This window comes from Trachurus japonicus, chromosome 9, assembly GCF_045865225.1.
Source record: "Trachurus japonicus isolate A0001 chromosome 9, Traja_1.0".
Taxonomy (NCBI): domain Eukaryota; kingdom Metazoa; phylum Chordata; class Actinopteri; order Carangiformes; family Carangidae; genus Trachurus; species Trachurus japonicus.
This window is the reverse complement of record NC_140915.1, coordinates 34,074,738-34,092,964: the sequence shown is the minus strand read 5'-3', so window position 1 is coordinate 34,092,964 and position 18,227 is coordinate 34,074,738. Positions and strand designations below refer to the sequence as shown.

Genomic DNA, 18,227 nt, shown 5'->3' with positions numbered 1-18,227 from the left:
TCAGCATTAAAGTTTAGTGCTTGATTTTTCTCTACATTTGCTGCTCTGCCTGTCGGTGCTTTCTGATGCCATCCGTCATGTTGTCTGTCAGTTTATTAATTGTCTAGTATTACTGTTGCTCTTTGTGAGTGGCTTTTAATGTGTTTAGTGTCTATGTTCTGCTTGTTTGTGATCTGCTAGTTGTTATTGTGTCTTGTTGTGTTATCAATTTTTGTTGATGTTGGGTTAGGGTTAATTCTGGCATGTTTACATTTGTTAAAATGTTTTATTAATGTGCATTGTCCCTGATTATTAAACCTTTATATACATAAATAAATACAGTTTTACAAATGCAAAATGCTGCTTCCTTTTGACCATTTTATAATAGCAAATCTCATGATGCGGGCTCATCATTGTATTTGACAATTAATGGAGCAGAGGCATAATCATGTAAAGGATCAGCAGGAAAAAGCATCAACAGATTAATCACTGATGACATTAGCCTGAGGCACGCTGCAGTTTTAATGTTGTTGCTTCAGCTTCGAGCTCATAGAGTGAGCTAACAAGTGTTGAGACAGCAACTTGACCAACTGATGGAGATGAGGCGTAACACATCACTACCTGCCCCAGGGAATATGGTTGCAAACTGTGGCATTAAAGCAGCAGCTCAAGAGGAATTCAAACATAAATCGTAACAAGCGGCGGTGGGCACGCAAGAAAAACACTTCATCTTCAGGGGGCTATCAAACTGCATGTATGGCCTTTCAGAATACCCACAATGCCTTGCTGTCTTACTCTGCACACCACTGCTCTGTGTGGTGACAGGAAGTGGAGGGACGTGGAGTAAAGTAGCTTGTATCTCTGTCCCTCTACTGACGGCCACTCGGCTCCCACCTCCATTATAACACAATTACGTAAGTCACGCGGGAAATCAGGATACCTTAGCCAATCCATCTCCCCGCCACACGTCAGCAAAGGTATCCAGGCTCTCCGCTGGAGACCGCCATCCCCCTCCTTCCCCCCACCTAATTTAACGGGTAAATGCACACTCTCCTGCCGGGGAGCGACCACGGTGATAATGGAGGGATGGGAGTGTGTGCAGAGGATGAATAGGTGTGGGAATGAGTAGAGGAGTTGGTGGGCAGCGCCGCGGTAACCCCTCATCCAGCAGCACTGGTGCTGGCTCCAGAGAATAAAATGCATCAGCAGAATCAGCAAGTCTGACCTTGAGTCACTGCTGCAGACGGCTGCTAAAGGACTCGGCTTGACGGCTAATTTCATTTAGAGCTGCTGAGAACTACCCACCCACACACATACACACACACACACAAATGACTGGCTCAGTGAGCCAGCTGCCTGTGTCTCTCACATCTTCAGTCAGTCAGGCATGCACAACTTTCTCTGCCAGTTGCATCCGTGCCTGTTCACAGCTTGCCCATCTGATTTATGATGGTAATGAAAATATTAATGATTTCCCCTCAAAGGATTTCAAAATAAAACACTAATTGATTTCCTGAAAGTCAGTCAGTTCTAGCGCAGCAGTGGTAAAGCTCTGTGATGGTGAGCCACATGTCAGCGTCTCCTGCACTGACAAAAAATTAAACCTGAGGTGAAGTAAATTTAAAGTAATTTGAATTTGTGATGGGCTACTAACAATAAAATTTCAAGTTTGTACTGTATGTTTACACAAATAAGTCTAGTTTTGCATCAATTCGTGTTAGACCCAACGGAAACTTTTATTTTTTTTCTAAACAAGAATATTAAAGTTATGCAAGCCAATCTTCTCATGTTCATAATCTCAAACAAACAAAAAAAAAAACAATTTGTTATCTGAACTCCTTTTCATTCATCAACACCAAACACTATACCTATAGCACTCTTGCCTCCCAACAAGAAGGTTCAGTGTTTGATTCCTGGGTGGAGTAGACGTAGACCTGGTTATTTTTATCAGTGTGAGGCTCAACACTTTCAGCATGGCTGCATGTTGCAGGGCCATGATCAATAATAGCAGCAGTCACAATCTAGACCAAGCCATCTGGATCATAGAACTTTTCAAACATTAATAAACATTGATTTTTTGGGGGAAATTCGGATGCTCAACTCTGGAGTCCAAATGCAATGGTAACACGAGAGAGGCACCAACCGGGCCTCTACCTGCCTCTGATGCTTTCTTGCTTTCATATGATACAACTCTGAACAAAGCAGACATAACTTGTCACATATTTCGCTTAAGGATAATTTTTTCCTGATTTTGGGCCTTGAGCAGTGTCAAAAAAAACATTGTAGCCTACTAACAACAGTAATTATTCCTGAGATCTGGGAACATGAAAAATGTAAAATCTGATGTAGCTTACAGACCGTCACTCAGCTTTTTTCAGTTTTGAACTACTGTAGAATAAACAACTATAGGGATAGTTTAACATTTGGGGAAAGGCACCGATTTGTTTTCTTGCAAAGGAAATTAATACCTTGGGCAGGTAGTGCAACATAAGAGAAATACAAAAAAAAAAAGAAAAAAAAAGTTACAAGCTGGAGCTAGCGATAGGTCTCTGTGGTCACAATGCCATTCAAGTGTTGTTTACAAAGAAATGAAGCAGCACAAACCTGTGAAACCACAGCACAGATAAAACAAACATGTTAAAACATGTTAACTGGGCTATAGGGGATGGGGTGGCAACCTGTTTGCAGTGAATTAGGTCGACAGTCAATAGCTCTTGCTTCACTTCAGTGGTATTCCCATAAAAAATAACAGGAAAGTGAAGTTTAATTATGTCTAAAAATGTTGCACCATTCCTTTAAAGACCCAGTATGTAACTTATTTGGCTTTTTATTAGCAAGAATCAAATATTGCTTTCATAAATACGTATTTCACTGAAGTGGAATCACACCCAAATACAAATGAAAGCTTCCTCGTACCTTAGAATGAGTTGTTACAAGTCGTTACAAATACATAAGTCGGCGACGCACTGAACCGAGGCGGCCATGTTGCATCGCCATTGTTTACGTTGAGTGGCAGCATGACCGTAGGTAACCACGGAAACTCAGCAGAGCTGTCGGCTCGGCCTGTTAAAACTGTCACCACTGTGTAGTGTGAGGAAGGACGGAGGCACTGATGTTGCATTCAGGTGCAGTCAGGCAGACGGCCGTCGGCAAACCAACCGGATGTCATTTTACTCCACGAGAGAAAGACGGTAAAACGTGGGTCAGGTAAACAATACGACATCACCATGACAACATATTGTCACTCCTGTATTGTTTTGCCTCCTGCTGGTGGACCACTTGTTTACATAGACGCTTGTTTATCCTGTTACATGCAGCGTCTGTTGTCTGTCTGACGTCTGCCTGATTTCACATGAATGCAACATCAAGAATACGTTCAGATATGCAACCGCACCGCTAGATGGGGGGAATTCCTACATATTATACCTTTAATTATGTCTAAAAATGTTGTGCCATTCCTTTATTTGATTGTCTCCCTGTCGGTCAAATGTTGACTGATTGTGTTCAGCACCTTGTGACTGCTGTCTGTGAAAGGTGCTATATAAATAAATTTTCCTTCCTTCCTTCCTTCCTTTAAAGTTGAACCAGGAAGTCAGAAGCATGGAATTCTCCCTAGTTTTCTCTTTCAAATCATTTCCTAACCTGAGTGTATTTTTTTTTTGACATTTTGTGTAATTGGCTGACTGGCGATGTCACCCCATTCCCATAAACAGTGAACATAGGAAGTAAAATGCTATAAAAATAACTACTAGGAAAAAGGTTCCAACAAACCAGAATTATTCTTTAAATATTTGCATTCTTTTGTAGGGACTGTCCAAGCTGCTGCTCAGGGACCTTGGGAGCAGAGGCCACAATAACAGTTAAGCTCTGTGGTCGCCCTCATGTGGGAAGTTTTTTTTCCTTAAAAAAAAAACATGCAGCCTGCAACTGCTCACTGCCTCCAATTCTGCTTTAATTTACTGCTGTATTTCCTGCCTCCTGCCAAAAGCTGTTGATGCTCTCCCTGTGACATTTCATCGTCTTCCTACCAGGAAACTAAGCAAAGAGTGGTCACTTCCTGTCTGACCCTGTGTGCCTTTGGCAGCCATCTATCCTGCCCTCCCCTCTCATCCCATGTGCTCCCTCCCACATTGTCCTCCAGCTGTCCTCGTCCGACACCAGTGTGGTTCCCCTCGGGTGAGCTCTAGCTGCGTGATGCATTGCCACGTCAGGCCTCGCTGTGGGACCGTAACCCCACTGTCATGTGGGGCCAGGTGGGTTCAGGCTGAGCTTGGCTGCACCTCTCACATCTTAGCTGAAAGGAAAACTTCAGTCTGTTCGCCATATGAAGCCATGGTAGTTTCTTTCCCTAATGGCATCGTTTTCCTCTGGAGGTGAAGGAGGGCCCTGCCTGAATCACCTTTAAATGGAAGGACATGCAACATTAAATGCAGAGTGCTGCAGGGATGAGCCCTAAAACCCAGGAATTACTTTGGTTTTCAGCCCCTCAGGTTATTCCGTGTCAAAGTTTCGGTGGTTTTGATGGTTTTTTGAACAGGTTCTTGTCTGGAGTAAGGTCTGTGGTTAACACCAATCTTAAAACATGTGCACACATATTATTCCACAACGTAAACTGCAGGTACTTTCTGGCACGTTGTCATTGCAAACACCAAAAACAATCGACTTAATATTTTAATTCTAATCTCTTAAAGCCCCAGCATGTAACTTATTTGACTTTTTATTAGCAAAAATCAAATATTGCTTTCATACGTATTTCACTGAAGTCGAATCACACTCGCATACAAATTAAAGCCTTAGAATGAGTTGTTACAAGTCGTTACAAATACATAAGTGGGCGACGCACCGAACCGAGGCGGCCATGTTGCATTGCCATTTTTTACGTTGAGTGGCAGCGTGACTGTAGGTAACCACGGAAACTCAGCGGAGCTGTCGGCTCGGGGAGAAAGTTTTCCAGGTAGCGCCTGTTAAAACTGTCACCACTGTGTAGTGTGAGGAAGGACGGAGGCACTGATGTTGCATTCAGGTGCAGTCAGGCAGACGGCCGTTGGCAAACCAACCAGATGTAATTTTACTCCACCAGAGAAAGACGGTAAAACGTGGGTCAGGTAAACAATACCACATCACCATGACAACATATTGTCACGCCTGTATTGTTTTGCCTCGTGCTGGCGGACCACTTGTTTACATAGACGCTTGTTTATCCTGTTACATGCAGCGTCTGTTGTCTGTCTGACGTCTGCCCCATTTCACGTGAATGCAACATCGAGAATACATTCCGATATGCAACCGCACCACTAGATGGGGGGAATTCCTACATATTATACCTTTAAATTAAACTACAAATAGAAATTGGCTGTACTACTCGGTTTATAGTCTAACATTAGCTTTTTACTTCTAAAAATTTTATTAAGGCTCCAAAAGTCATATCTGTGGTGTTCATTTGTGAAAAATATAATGCGTAAGTGACACTGTTTTCCGTAAAATCCAAAAGCCAGTTAAACAATCCCACTGGCTTTTTGTTGACAGAACCAGAGTGACAGACAAGACAAGAGAGTGACTAGACAAGCACAGTGATGCTTTGTGGTACGTTTGCATGGATCCTTGTTTTCAGGACTGTTACCAAATGCAAATCACATTTTAATTTTCAAAGACATACAGTACAGTGTGGTCCAAAGATGTATTTCGACTTCATAGCAGAACCGCAGACATCTTTACTGACAAAAACACAAAACGTGATTCTGATTGTCTACTGCTGTACGCTGCATTTCAATAAGCAAATGATCAATCAACTGATACGGAAAAAAAGGGGAAATTGTGGCTTTGACATTGAAGCAACAGATTCACTCCCACTAGAGCTCATCTAGGGAGTAAAACAGCTTCACTCCACACAGCGAGCAGTAAATCCTATCTAAATCTGTCACTGAGGTTATTGATGTGTGTGTTCCTTCCACACTAACACCTCGGAGGTCACGCAGGAAAAGTGTGATGAAAAACCTTAATGGAAACTGTTGGTGGCAAACACCTGGTGTGTTACCAACAGGTAACACCTGAGCAGCTGCTGGAGGACGCACCAGCTTAGTTGTCACAGAAACACAAGAGGGAAGTTTCTGTTGTCATGGAGGCCTTCCCCCTGGAGCGGGAGGAGGAGGAGGAGGTTTGCCCGTATGTGAACGTTCCTACTATTCGTTTCCCTGAGCACCGCGCCAACGGAGTCAACTCCTCCTCCTCTCGCTCATCTCATCTCATCTGCTGCTGACGCCAGCTTTCCCCTCGCACTCCACCGTCTCTGCTGGCTCCTCACCAAGGCTGTCGCGCTGAGCCATTCTTCAAATTTTCCACTCTGTCACTCACTGGACCCCATCCTGCTCTCACTCTCTCTTTCTCTCTCTCTCTCGGACAGAGAGGAGGAATCTGTGTTACTGAGTTAGGGCCTGCATCACCTTGCAGTTAATGCTCTTCCTCCCGCTGTTGTGGGAGGACGGCAAGACGAGAAGTGCTCAGATCAAGCTGTATAATATATCCTTATAATTGACAAGCCTTTCCAATTTCCCTGGGGCTGTGTTGAGCCTATTAAAACATAGTGCTGCATTTTTCCTTTTAACTACAGAAGGAGAGAGGCCAGTAACAGGTCCAGCATCATACGGCTCAGTGCTGTCTGAGAGGTATTTAAAAGTAACTAATCCAGGATCTCCACACGAAAACGGACAGACCTGCACACATAATCTGAGGAGCTAATATTAACAGTGATCTACTATGAAAATGTAAACACTAACACTGGTGCTCAGGCTCCTTATAACATAATTTATTTTTTCCATTTAATTAATGAATATTGAAAAACAGCCACTCTGTTGTTTTGTCCACCAGCAGTTCAAATCCTCATAACATTAATGTAATATAATATACTGTATATATATATATACTGGACTTGGTTATTTGTCTAGGAAGACCAGGCTGAGACTGGTCAGATGCGAACATGAACTGATGAAGCCTCTTGGTTGAGAGGTGAAACGTCTTCCTAGACAAATAACCAAGTCCAGTTGCGTTTGATTTAAATTTCCTTGAGATAACTATGACCTGGACAAATGAGAATATTCACAGGTGATTCAAGTAATTATTTCAGACATAAAAACTGACTAAGTCAGGCTCAAAAGAGCAACTTGAGATATTTACACATCAAGTACAGTTTATTTGTTACGGAGAGCTGTTTGGCCTACAAATGCAGTCATCAGGGTGACCTCAGCTCAGAGCCTGGAGAGACTGGAGATGTATTTATTTACAGAAACCCTGTGTCACTAGCTGAAGGAAACTTGGGTCACTGGGACTGAGAGGTACATCCTGTAGGGAGGGTCTAATGAAATATGGTTCAAGGTTCAAGGTTCAAGCTTTCTTTAACAGTACCAGACGGTAAATTTGTTGTGCAGACAGGAACTCAGCAATCCCAATATAAAAAGACATAAGACATTGTGACAGACAAATCATACAATAGAAGAACAATACAATCATCCATAAAAAAAAGAAAAAAGAATAAAATAAATATGGTCATAGAAAAGTGCTTTAACATCACCCTGGAAGGTCAATATGAACAAAGTCACCTTGTGGCCTTACTATTCAGGCTGTAGGTCCGAAACTACGTCTGTATCGATGATATATGGTACTGAGTTGCATCAAAGGAAATGTAGCATCCATGGCTTTACAGCATTGACCAACGCTATGTAAAGATGCGTCAAGCTCTGATGCTTTGATTTGGTGAGTCTTTGTTAAATCTACGGGACGTACTGATACTGGTGGAATGCAGTAGTTTGCATTTCTTACACTCTCTTATCTATTTGAAGGTATGGCTGAACAAGTTATCAAAATATTATCAATTTCACAAGTGCAATATTCAAATCACAGCAGCTGCAGTCTTTTTTGATAAAGGTAAAATGTCTCACAACAGATCATAATGAAGAACTGTGGCACCCCCCTGCCTCACAAATCACATTCTCCAGGCATACGTAGGGGAACATGGTTGTTTGGTACTGTTTGGTATCATAATTTTTATTTTTCAGTATTTTTCTATTTTTCCCCATTGAAAACTAAATGCAAAAATTGAATTCATTAATTTGCATGATGTGAATCAGCCCTTGGTGGTTTGCTTTTTCTCACAAACAATTAGTTAGATGAGGTCTATGTCCAACCTGCAACACACACCCAGTGTGTAAGAGCAAATTCTAAATCTCCGCTAAATCTGGATTGACAAACAAGGTCAAACAAGAAAAAATGAAAAAGTTTCCACCATACTGTAGTCTGTCACAAATTTGCAACAATTCTCACCCATCACATGAGAGATTTATCACATGAGGCATAAGAACATCAATATTATCTACTTGAGTTCCTGCCACAGAGATGCAGCCTCTGTGAAACACGTCTTCCTTTTTGGTGGCTTTTTTGTTTTGTTGAACGAGGTTAGGTTCACCACAGCATTGTTCTCGCTCTGCACTTTTAGCTTGGCAGAAAACCTCTTACAGTGTTGTTGCATTGTAGGCAGAAGTGCCCTCCTTCTCTAAAGGTTTTTGAAAGTCTTTCTTGTAAATTGCTAACTTGAGTAGAAGTGAAAGGAAAACACAACTATTCACATGTACTAATAAACCTTATAAACAGATAACAAACTGCTGTCCAACTGTGGGCTGGACTTGTCCTTTTCAGGACGGGTTCATGGGGACAAAATTCCTCATTACGGCCACACTGAGTGGGACATTATACAATTAATAGATTTGTCAGTGCTGTCTGGTAGAGAAACTATGTAAAGGTGACACTGTTGTAATTACCTCAAACCTCGTTTGGCACTTTTTCTGAACTGAAATTTATTATCCCCCTATCAGCTATATCTGTAATAAGATAATATTGGTCTAGATCTAATTACCATGAAATTAATCATGACTCTGGTGAACCCTGCACTGTTCCTCTAATGATGTGCTTGATATCTTTGGGTTTCTGTGAAACATCTTTAGTTATTTTTTGGGCCTTTAGGACAGTGAAGAGACAGGAAGGCGGTGAGAGAGACTGGGAGAAGGACATGCAGTAAGGATCGCCTCAGTTGGGAGTCGAACCGGGGCAAATACCAATATGGGATGTTCTCTAACCATTTGACCACCAAGCAGCACCCAGCAAAACATCTTAATAACTATTGAACAAGCTGATATGAAGTGAAGTTTAGACACTGACTGTGTCCCAGTGAGATATCTAATCCTCTTCAGACTATAATGGTGGTGGTTTTCATCTAGCGCCATCATTAGGTCAAGAGTTTAACTCCTAAAGTTTTCTTTCAGACCAAATCCCTGCAAAACAAATGATATTCCCAATAATCTCCGCTATACTTTGGTAAAAATTTGATAAAATGCGCTAAATGCAACCTAACCCTAAACTAAGATGGTGAGCATGGTAAAAAAAAAGAAAAAAGAAAAGTGTGCCTATGAAACATGAGTATGCTAGCTATAAAACTATGTTAGTATAATCAATTTGTAAAATACTGTGTTCATTTTGATACGACTGGACTTCCTGGATCAGATTTCATTGTCTTACCAGCACCTCAAACAACAACACACAGAACCCTGTGTGGTTTTAACACAAAGCTATTTCCAGTCTGAATTCCTACTAAGTGTTGTTGAAGATTTCCTCCATCTTGATCGCACCGCCTTCTCAACTTCATAACACACTTAAACAGCACAAGCGTCCACACTATCACTCCTGTCAAAACATGATTTGGCACGCAACTTTCTCTTTTGTTCTTCATTTCATTTAACAGTTAATCAACTTGTGCTCAAACAATAGACCTACAGGGCTGTAAGCAGCACAGCGCTGATGCGGCCCATGATTTAACATCATACAGCCTTCATAATATCCTACATGTGAATAGTGAACACATGATGAATATGCTAATAAATTCTACAGTATGGGGGAAATAAAATAATTGAAGCGCGTTTGATCTTTTCACATAAACCCTAGAGCACAGCATGAAAAAAGGACTTTCATCTCCCAAAAAAGGCCTTCACAAACAATAAACCCGAGCTGGCTATTAGAGATGATAAAGAGACAGAATACTGCAGAGCAGTTAAAATGCACCACAGGAAGGAAACATCTGTCTCAGATCTGATCAGATTTTATATGAATATGATAAGAAGCGAAGTCTTGGTTTTAACGCATGTACCACCGAGGCTTTGGGTGTAAAAACTCTCCGGCTCAAAAAGTGTTGTCATACCTGTACATCAAAGTCTGAGATATCTGTAAGAGCATTATCTGCTCATTAACGACTACCCAGAGATCAGAGACCATAATAATGAGGATGACAGTCTGGCATTAAGCTGGTTTAACAGTATTATATGTTACATTATCACAGCTCCCCTGCGCCTCTCTCACAAAATCACACATTGAAGCTCATTTTCTATACTGGGATGACACTTTCGTTTTCCCAGAATGCAGTTCTTTATAATGAGCCGGAGTAGTGAATAGCGACTTGGATTCCCCGAAGAGTCCTCGTCTCTTTTGTAAGCAAACGTGATGGATGAACAAAAGCGGAGGGGGCAGCCGCTGGCTGGGAGGCAGCGGGAGAAGGAGGGAGAACCTGATGGAGCAGGAAGGAGGAAGGGAGGAGAAGAAGGAAGAGAGAAAAGAAATGACAAAAGGAAGGAGGAGAAGTGAAGAGGGTGGAGGAGGGGATGACAGAGACAGAGGAAAGGTGGAGAGCTAGGGGGATGTACTGGGGAATGGATAGAGGCCAGAGAAAGGGGAGGAGGGAGAAAACAAGCAGAGGAAGTGCGATGTGAGTGTGTAAGGAGGAAGGGAGCAGATCCTGAAGGACGCATGTGATGAGTGGAGGATTCCTGCCAAAGAACAAAAAAAAAAAAAAAAAAAAAGGGAGATGTCTCACTTCTGCCTGAGCTTAGAAAGTGAACACTGCGGTAAAACCCGTCTCACTAATACAGTTTTGCTGCCAGCAAGACAAAGTGGTGAGGAAAAGTGGCTGCACTCCCACTGCAACCATCCTCATCCTCATCCTCATCCTCAGCCCCTTCAACTCTCAACACTCTCCCACACCCCAGCCCGGGGAGCTAGCCAGTTACTGTGCACTTGTGCAGAGTTTGCAGTTACTGGGGGTAACAAAAAAAAAAGACAGAGTGGATGAAAAAATCTTGACAAAATGAAGTTACAGTCCTGTCCACCTGCCAGCTGCTGCACTGCAATGAAGCAACAGATGCTGAAACAACCTTCTGAATCTGTGGATGTCGTGACCGTCCTCGGCTGAGGAGCTGCCAAAGGTCTCTCTGACTCACTGTGTGCGTACTATCGCCTTGTGCACGCGCGAGTGTGTATATCTGTGCGTGCATATGTGTGTGTGTGTGTTTTTTAGTGCACAATCGCTTCCACTTCACACCACTTCAGCCTCATCAAGTCCAGCAGGACGCTCGTTAGCGTGTCAGCGCCGTGCTGTGTCGTCACTAGGGCAAGGGGAATAGGAGGCACAGCTCCAGGCATGGCTACAATACACACACCGACACACACACACACACACACACGTGCAGCCTTGGCTTCACATGCCACAGGCCAGCGCTGCCAAGGAGCAGTGTCAGGGTTACAGTAAAACAGGTTTCTCGTTAGCACACAGGACTCACTTTCACACCGACTCAATCCTGCTGTAGAACTTTCCCATAAGAGAGCAGATCTGTCTCACAGGCTGAAGAACTGAAAACAGAGATCACAGTTGGTCGGTGCAGGTTTCCACAGGTTTTCCTTCTAAGGTATGACACTCGATCACGACACTTCATCTCTCCTGTGACAGCCGCCAACCGTTGACTTCTCCTTGGTTTTGGCATCAGTCCAAACTGAGCAGAGTGCTGCGAGGAAACTGAATCGAAAAAATATGCAATGTGAAATATTAAATTTACAGATGTCTGATGCACTGCATAATTTCTTCTTAAATGTTTAATATAAAATTTGCATTAGAAAGCTAATACTACCCATTATATATTTTCAAAATGTATATGGGCTTCACTTAAGAGACTTGAAAAAGTTTTAATGCACATTATAATTAGTCCTAACCCTACCCTATAATTCAGTTCACTTGAAGGTTTTAGCTAAGATTTCAATGCAGAAAAAAGGTTGTGGACTTGGATTTTTCCATAAATTGTACTTTATATTTTAATTTCAGGCAAAGTTTTTACTTTCCATAAAAGCAGACCTGCTGATGGCAGCATGCCAACATGGCTAACATGGTGATGTTATGCAGGTGCACACATCCACTATCGAAGAATACCATAGTGTAAAAGCCAACCTTAAAGGTATATTGTGTAGGAATTACTCCCATCTAGCGTTGCGGTTGTATATCGCAAGAAACTCAATCGTATTTTTCATGCTGAATTCACGTGAAATTGGGCAGATGGCAGACGGACGACAGCCGCTGCACGTAACGGCATAAACAAGCCTCTATGTAAACAAGTGGTCCGTCAGCACCAGGCAAAACAATACACCGTCACGCTGCCACTGAACATAAAAACATGGCGACACCACATGGCAGCCAGCACCGAGCTTACCCGCTCCATGTAGATATGAATGATATGAACGGCTAATTCAGAGCTGAAAGAAACACTTCAGTTTGTTGATGGAGGGGATTACTGATTAACGAAAAACATACTTTTGAACAAAATAATCGATTTTCGTGAATAGATAACAGGAGACGTTATACAACGTCCCTTTAAATTTTATTACCAATAACAATATCAGAATCATAAAATCACAATATCATTCATCACATCTCATGATCTTTTATATGAATTTCAAAATGAATCATGAAAGTTTTTGTTTTGCAGTCTGAAACAGCAGGAAACAGATCATTGCTTTGATAAGTTTCATCACTCTCTGAATGATTATTGCTTATATTGTCCATATATACATCACTAGTGGAAAATATATATTGTGAAGTGACAATATTGATATTGTAATATTTGCAAATTATTCCAAACATATCACTCAGCCCTACAGCTGACCTTGTAGCAGAGCACACCGCAACGGTCCTCCTTGAGCTCAGGAGGAGAAAGTGACACACACACCATACACACACACACACACATACACAGTTCTCACACTCCCATGATGCAGTATTTATCTGTGACAACACCATATTTCATGTCAGCCATCACACCACTACGGCAGCGTGTACATCAGTGAACCCATTCTGCGTGCTCAGCAGAAAGCTGATTGATGGCCGCATGTCAGGAGAAGGCTTTGAGGAACGGCTCACGTGGTTGTCCACTACGTGACCTCTGCCATGCTGTACATGAAACACTAACTGCTACATCACTCCATCAAGAATGAATCACATCCTGTGAGGTTTATGGGCTGCGCAGTCACTGAACTCAACCTGGAGTCACCAAACAAAGGCTGCGAGGGTTCAAACTGTACGAAGAGGATGTTACTTCATTTGTTATTGTGCCATCAAGGCTGTTGGAGAGGAACCAAGTGGGAAAATATTGCTCAGATTATTACGTATGACAAATAAAGGGAGTCTGACTCATTGAGATGAACAGCACGCGTTAAATGTGTTTGCTGAGACAGGCTTTTATAACCCACTTCATGGCTGTCCGATGCAGTCAGGCCTTATCAGAGGAAACGTCTGGTTACATTAGAGCAAGCTGTCACCGTGCCAGACTACACTGGTCAGCTCTTATCAGCATTAAAATGGACATGGTGTGAGAGAGGTCAGAGGGCATCGGACCACCCTGTGGGGGAGATGAATGTTTTATAAGGCCCACACTGTGATGGATTTACCAAACACAACTTCACCTTAAGTATGTTCTACTTTCCCAATGAGTTTTTATTATTAGGCCCAGCTCTTCTCCCTGCTGAATCACAAGTGTAATCACATCTCCTCTGTGTTCATACCTCACAATGAACGCAGAGACATTCCTTTTTAATAGCGCATCCTCACAGCTCAGTTATTTTCACTGTCATGTTTGCATGATGTGCACTTTTAAATTTGACCATCGAGTATATAAAGAGGAACAGAGGATATTCATGCTTGTCATGGCTAAATGTCAGACGTTGGAGTAAAATCAGGGTCATGTCCTTGTTGCAAAGTTGCTGCTGGATCACTAAAAGCCTTTATCGAGCTTAAAGCCTGAACAAAGGTCCAATAAGCTTTATCAAAGCGCAGGGGGTGTACTACAGGGGTGTCAGTGGTGTGTTGACTTTGGGGGTCAGAGCCTGTAGAGAAACTCATTTCACCAAACCACTTTCCAGGAGTCATCAGTTCTGTTCTGTTCTGCTGAAGAAGGAGGAACAGGAAGCTGCTGAAATATGAATAATAATTCTTACAGGAAACTGTGCATTATGGGTAGACCCATACTGATATTGCATGATAATGAAGGGTTGTTTACAGTGTAGTATCCGCGCAAGTAGATGACTTCATGCTATCCAGGCTTTAATAGCTGCAAGACATGTACATAATTTATATGATGAATAAATCATTTATGATTTTACTGGAAAGGCTTAATAACTCTATAACACACGAGGGTCAACGCTCAAACTCGCTTTATGTTGCACTCATAAGGGCTGGGAGGGATGGGATTATGGGGCTTAAAGTGATACACACGTTACCCAAAAATCTGCTGCTTTGTTGTGTTACAATCTACCTCAAAGGTACGGTGGCCCTGAGGTGCAAATCACAACAGCAAATCAGAAAACACAACAACAAAAGAGAAAACACGACGGCAAATCAGAAAACACAACAGCAAAAGAGAAAACACAACGGCAAAAGAGAAAACACAACACAAAAAGAAAAAAAGGTTTAGTAATTTGTCGTTGTTTTCTCTTTTGCCGTTGTGTTTTCTGTTTTGTCGTTGTGTTTTGCACCTCAGGGCCACCGTAGAAAGGTCCAAAGCTCTGAGTCTCAGCCAGTCAGTGCATTTAGCCACGTGTTGGCGGACAGATGACTGTTTGGATCATACTGACCATGCAACTGGAAAGCAGAGGAACAGATTATGCTGCAGGAGCACTTTCACAAGTTTCAGTTTATGCTTGATTTTTGGATCTATTGTAACTGGCAGAAATTCAAGCTGACCACAGGACAAAACTACAAAATTAACAGCCGAATTCCAAGTCAGCAGGGGAGAGCGTTTAATACTTAAAAGCTTGTGAATCACCTTAAACCCCCACCTCCGTTCAAAAATGTGTTATGCACATCGTTTCTTCACTTGGGTGTTTGTTTTAGTTTCACTGTGCAAAACGATCTGTGTTTCGACATCAGGGAAAAGCACCCGAATTCAACATGGAGCCACAACAACCTATAACCCAAACCTAAACAACCACATGGGTCACAGCAGACGTACACCGGACCTTTGTTGTCATGGTAATACTATTCAAGGTTAGGTTTGTGGAGTTTTCAAGGATAAAAGAAACAACATCGGGTATCATGTGAACAGAGAGTGTGAATGTTCTGTGTTTTATCATCTGCACCTGATCTGAGAGTTCACCTGCTGCGTCCCAGTATCACCTCTTTCTTTTATTACCTCGCCACTTAACCCCATTAGCTTTAAAGCTTTCAGTGAGGTGTAGCTCGCACCGTCAGCTGGAAATCCAGATGCATTTGGAGTTTTTAATGTACAAAGCTAATCACAGTTAACATTCCTGTGGTGATTCTGTAAGTACCGTCACACATTACTGGAGATAACTGTCAATTTATGAATGAGATTAATTAATTTCAACTATTCTCCTTTTCTTTCGATCATTATTTGAAAGAAGAGCAGCAGGATGACAACTTGGAGTGTCACATCTATCAAACCTATTTTTTTTTTTTACACTGTTATATTAGCAGAAAGGTTCTTGAATGTTTGTATTTGCTACGTCGACAATTTGTTTTTTTTTCCTCTTCTTTTCTTTCTTTTATTATCATCTATTCTCATTGTTTTCTGGAATAAAATCAAAATCAAAAGTGAACCATGTGTCCTGCTAAAAAAGAAAAGAAAAAAGTGTGGGGCCTTTTTTATTCACCGGTGCACACCTGACTGAATGCATGCATCCACTCAGCCAGAGAGAAGCCATTGAAGTCTGATGAAAATTCACCTGGAAGCACCAGTGGTATAAATCTAGAGAAAGTTTGTAAGTTGTAAGTTCTCATTAATAATGAAACATCTGAAAAAGTGATGGTGTGTGAGCTGCAGGAGGTTGGAGGGGTCTCCACCAAGCCAAGAGCACCTGGCAAATAATAATATTCAGCTCACAGGCTAACTGCAGGATGCTTCTCCACACCGACCAATCACAGGAGGACACAGACTCTCACCACAAGTCATGATTAAGAGGTACTTAAAGGCGACACAGAAAGCAAAGACAAGAGTGAGACAGAGACTTATATTGATGTTGTCCAGAGCAGCCGAGCCACACACACAGTCAAAGTAAGTGATTGTTTTTGCATGTGTGCACACGTGTTCCCGTCCCCATGCCTTGTAGCAATGATTCCTCCTTGTGTTTATCAGTTCACACAACCTGTTCACAATGCACACTATGTACAAAAACCTGAGAACAAACGACACCTGCAACCCCAAAACCCCATGCAGGTTTGCTCCATGTCATTGGAGTCTACATATACATATTTATCAACCACATGCCAGATAGATAGATAGATAGATAGATAGATAGATAGATAGATAGATAGATAGATAGATAGATAGATAGATAGATAGATAGATAGATAGATAGATAGATAGATAGATAGATAGATAGATAGATAGATAGATAGATAGATAGATTTTTTATCATAAGGGAAGAAGCATATCAACTATGACAGGTCCTCTATGTTGTGTGACTGGGATCCTGTGTGAAAATGTAATTTCAAGACCTTTAATGTGTTGACGTGTCTCTCATCCAACTGTCTTGTTTCATTTTTGTCAAGTAACTAATAATAAACCCTCATGAAGATTGTGTTATATCTGGTAAATAAGGCTGTAAGTAAGTAGTTATCTTTTGCTTGATCAACACATCTGACAATTCTCTTTTTTAATAATTAAGTTCGCTCCAACCCCTCATTATTCCCCCAAAGAGTTTTTGTCCTGCAATCAAAAAACATGAAAATAACAAGGTGGTTGGAGAAAATGAGTCACTCCAGGTTGAAAAAATAAACCGTCAACATGAGTTTACTTCACTAGAAAATCATCAAACTATCAGTTATCAAACATTCACACTTGAAGTCAACTCGCTCCTGCGGGCCTGAGGAAATAATGAAACTGTCATGTTCAGAACAGTCGTTTATCTGGCCATAGGCACTACAGCTGCGGTTCAGAGTGGCAACAAGGAATTGATTTCTGGTAGAGCAACATTAGCACAATGTCAGGAATTTGGTAATAATTCACCTAGCAAAGTCCCATAAGGCAACATATAGTATGAAAGAGATGGCGCTGGTGTCAGAACATTGTTCAAACTGGAGGAAGAGGACAACAGACTGAAGCTTGATTTTAAACATACATTTGCAAGGCTAAGCTTAAAACAACTGTGTATTTTTGTTGCAGGTGTAAAACTATGGCATTCACAAAGAAAGGAACTGAAAAGTTGCATAAGTATATCTCAGTTAAAGAAAATGTTTTAAAAAAAGAAAAGATGAGCGCCTACAAAGAAGGAGAAAGAGAAAAAGAAGGGGAAAAAAAGAAAAGATGGATAGACGAGTGGCGTCCACTGCTATTTTGCTTCTTTGTTTTCTTGTTATTATCATCTTTAATTTTTTTAAATAGAGTATAATATTGGTGTTGATAGTAAGCCAACACAATTATAACAATAGAGAGGGGCAGGTACTATAAGTTTTTCATCCTGCTCCTTTTCATTTATGGTGACTATGTGTACATTATGTAAATATGTGCAACCATGTGTATGTATACCATGAATGGAATAAATCAAAATGAAATTAAACATATCTTATATATTGTTATATATTCCCTTTTTTAAATTGACATTCAAATCAATTGAAAGTTTCACCTGAGCCATCTCATACAACAATGATAATAATCAAATCACATCCAGGTACATCAATACAAGAAAAAAACACCTCTAAAAGGTGCATTCAATGTGTTTCTGTTCATTTTATTGACATATGAAAAATATAACAAGTTGTATTGTAGACAACAGTGAGCAAAGTCTCAAAGTATTGTGTAGAAAATGTGATGTAAGTATATTCAGCAGGACCGGAGCAAGTGACTGTCTGAGTAAAGGGCTCAGTGTGGAGGTGTGAGTAG

At 41.4% G+C, this 18,227-nt stretch overlaps 1 protein-coding gene across 2 annotated transcripts in view; it reads right to left on the bottom strand.

The window, feature by feature from the left end:
• Positions 1 to 18,227, bottom strand: part of dtx1 (deltex 1, E3 ubiquitin ligase) — a 55,847-nt gene that overhangs the window by 25,509 nt on the left and 12,111 nt on the right. The gene's annotated exons all lie outside the window — the stretch shown is intronic.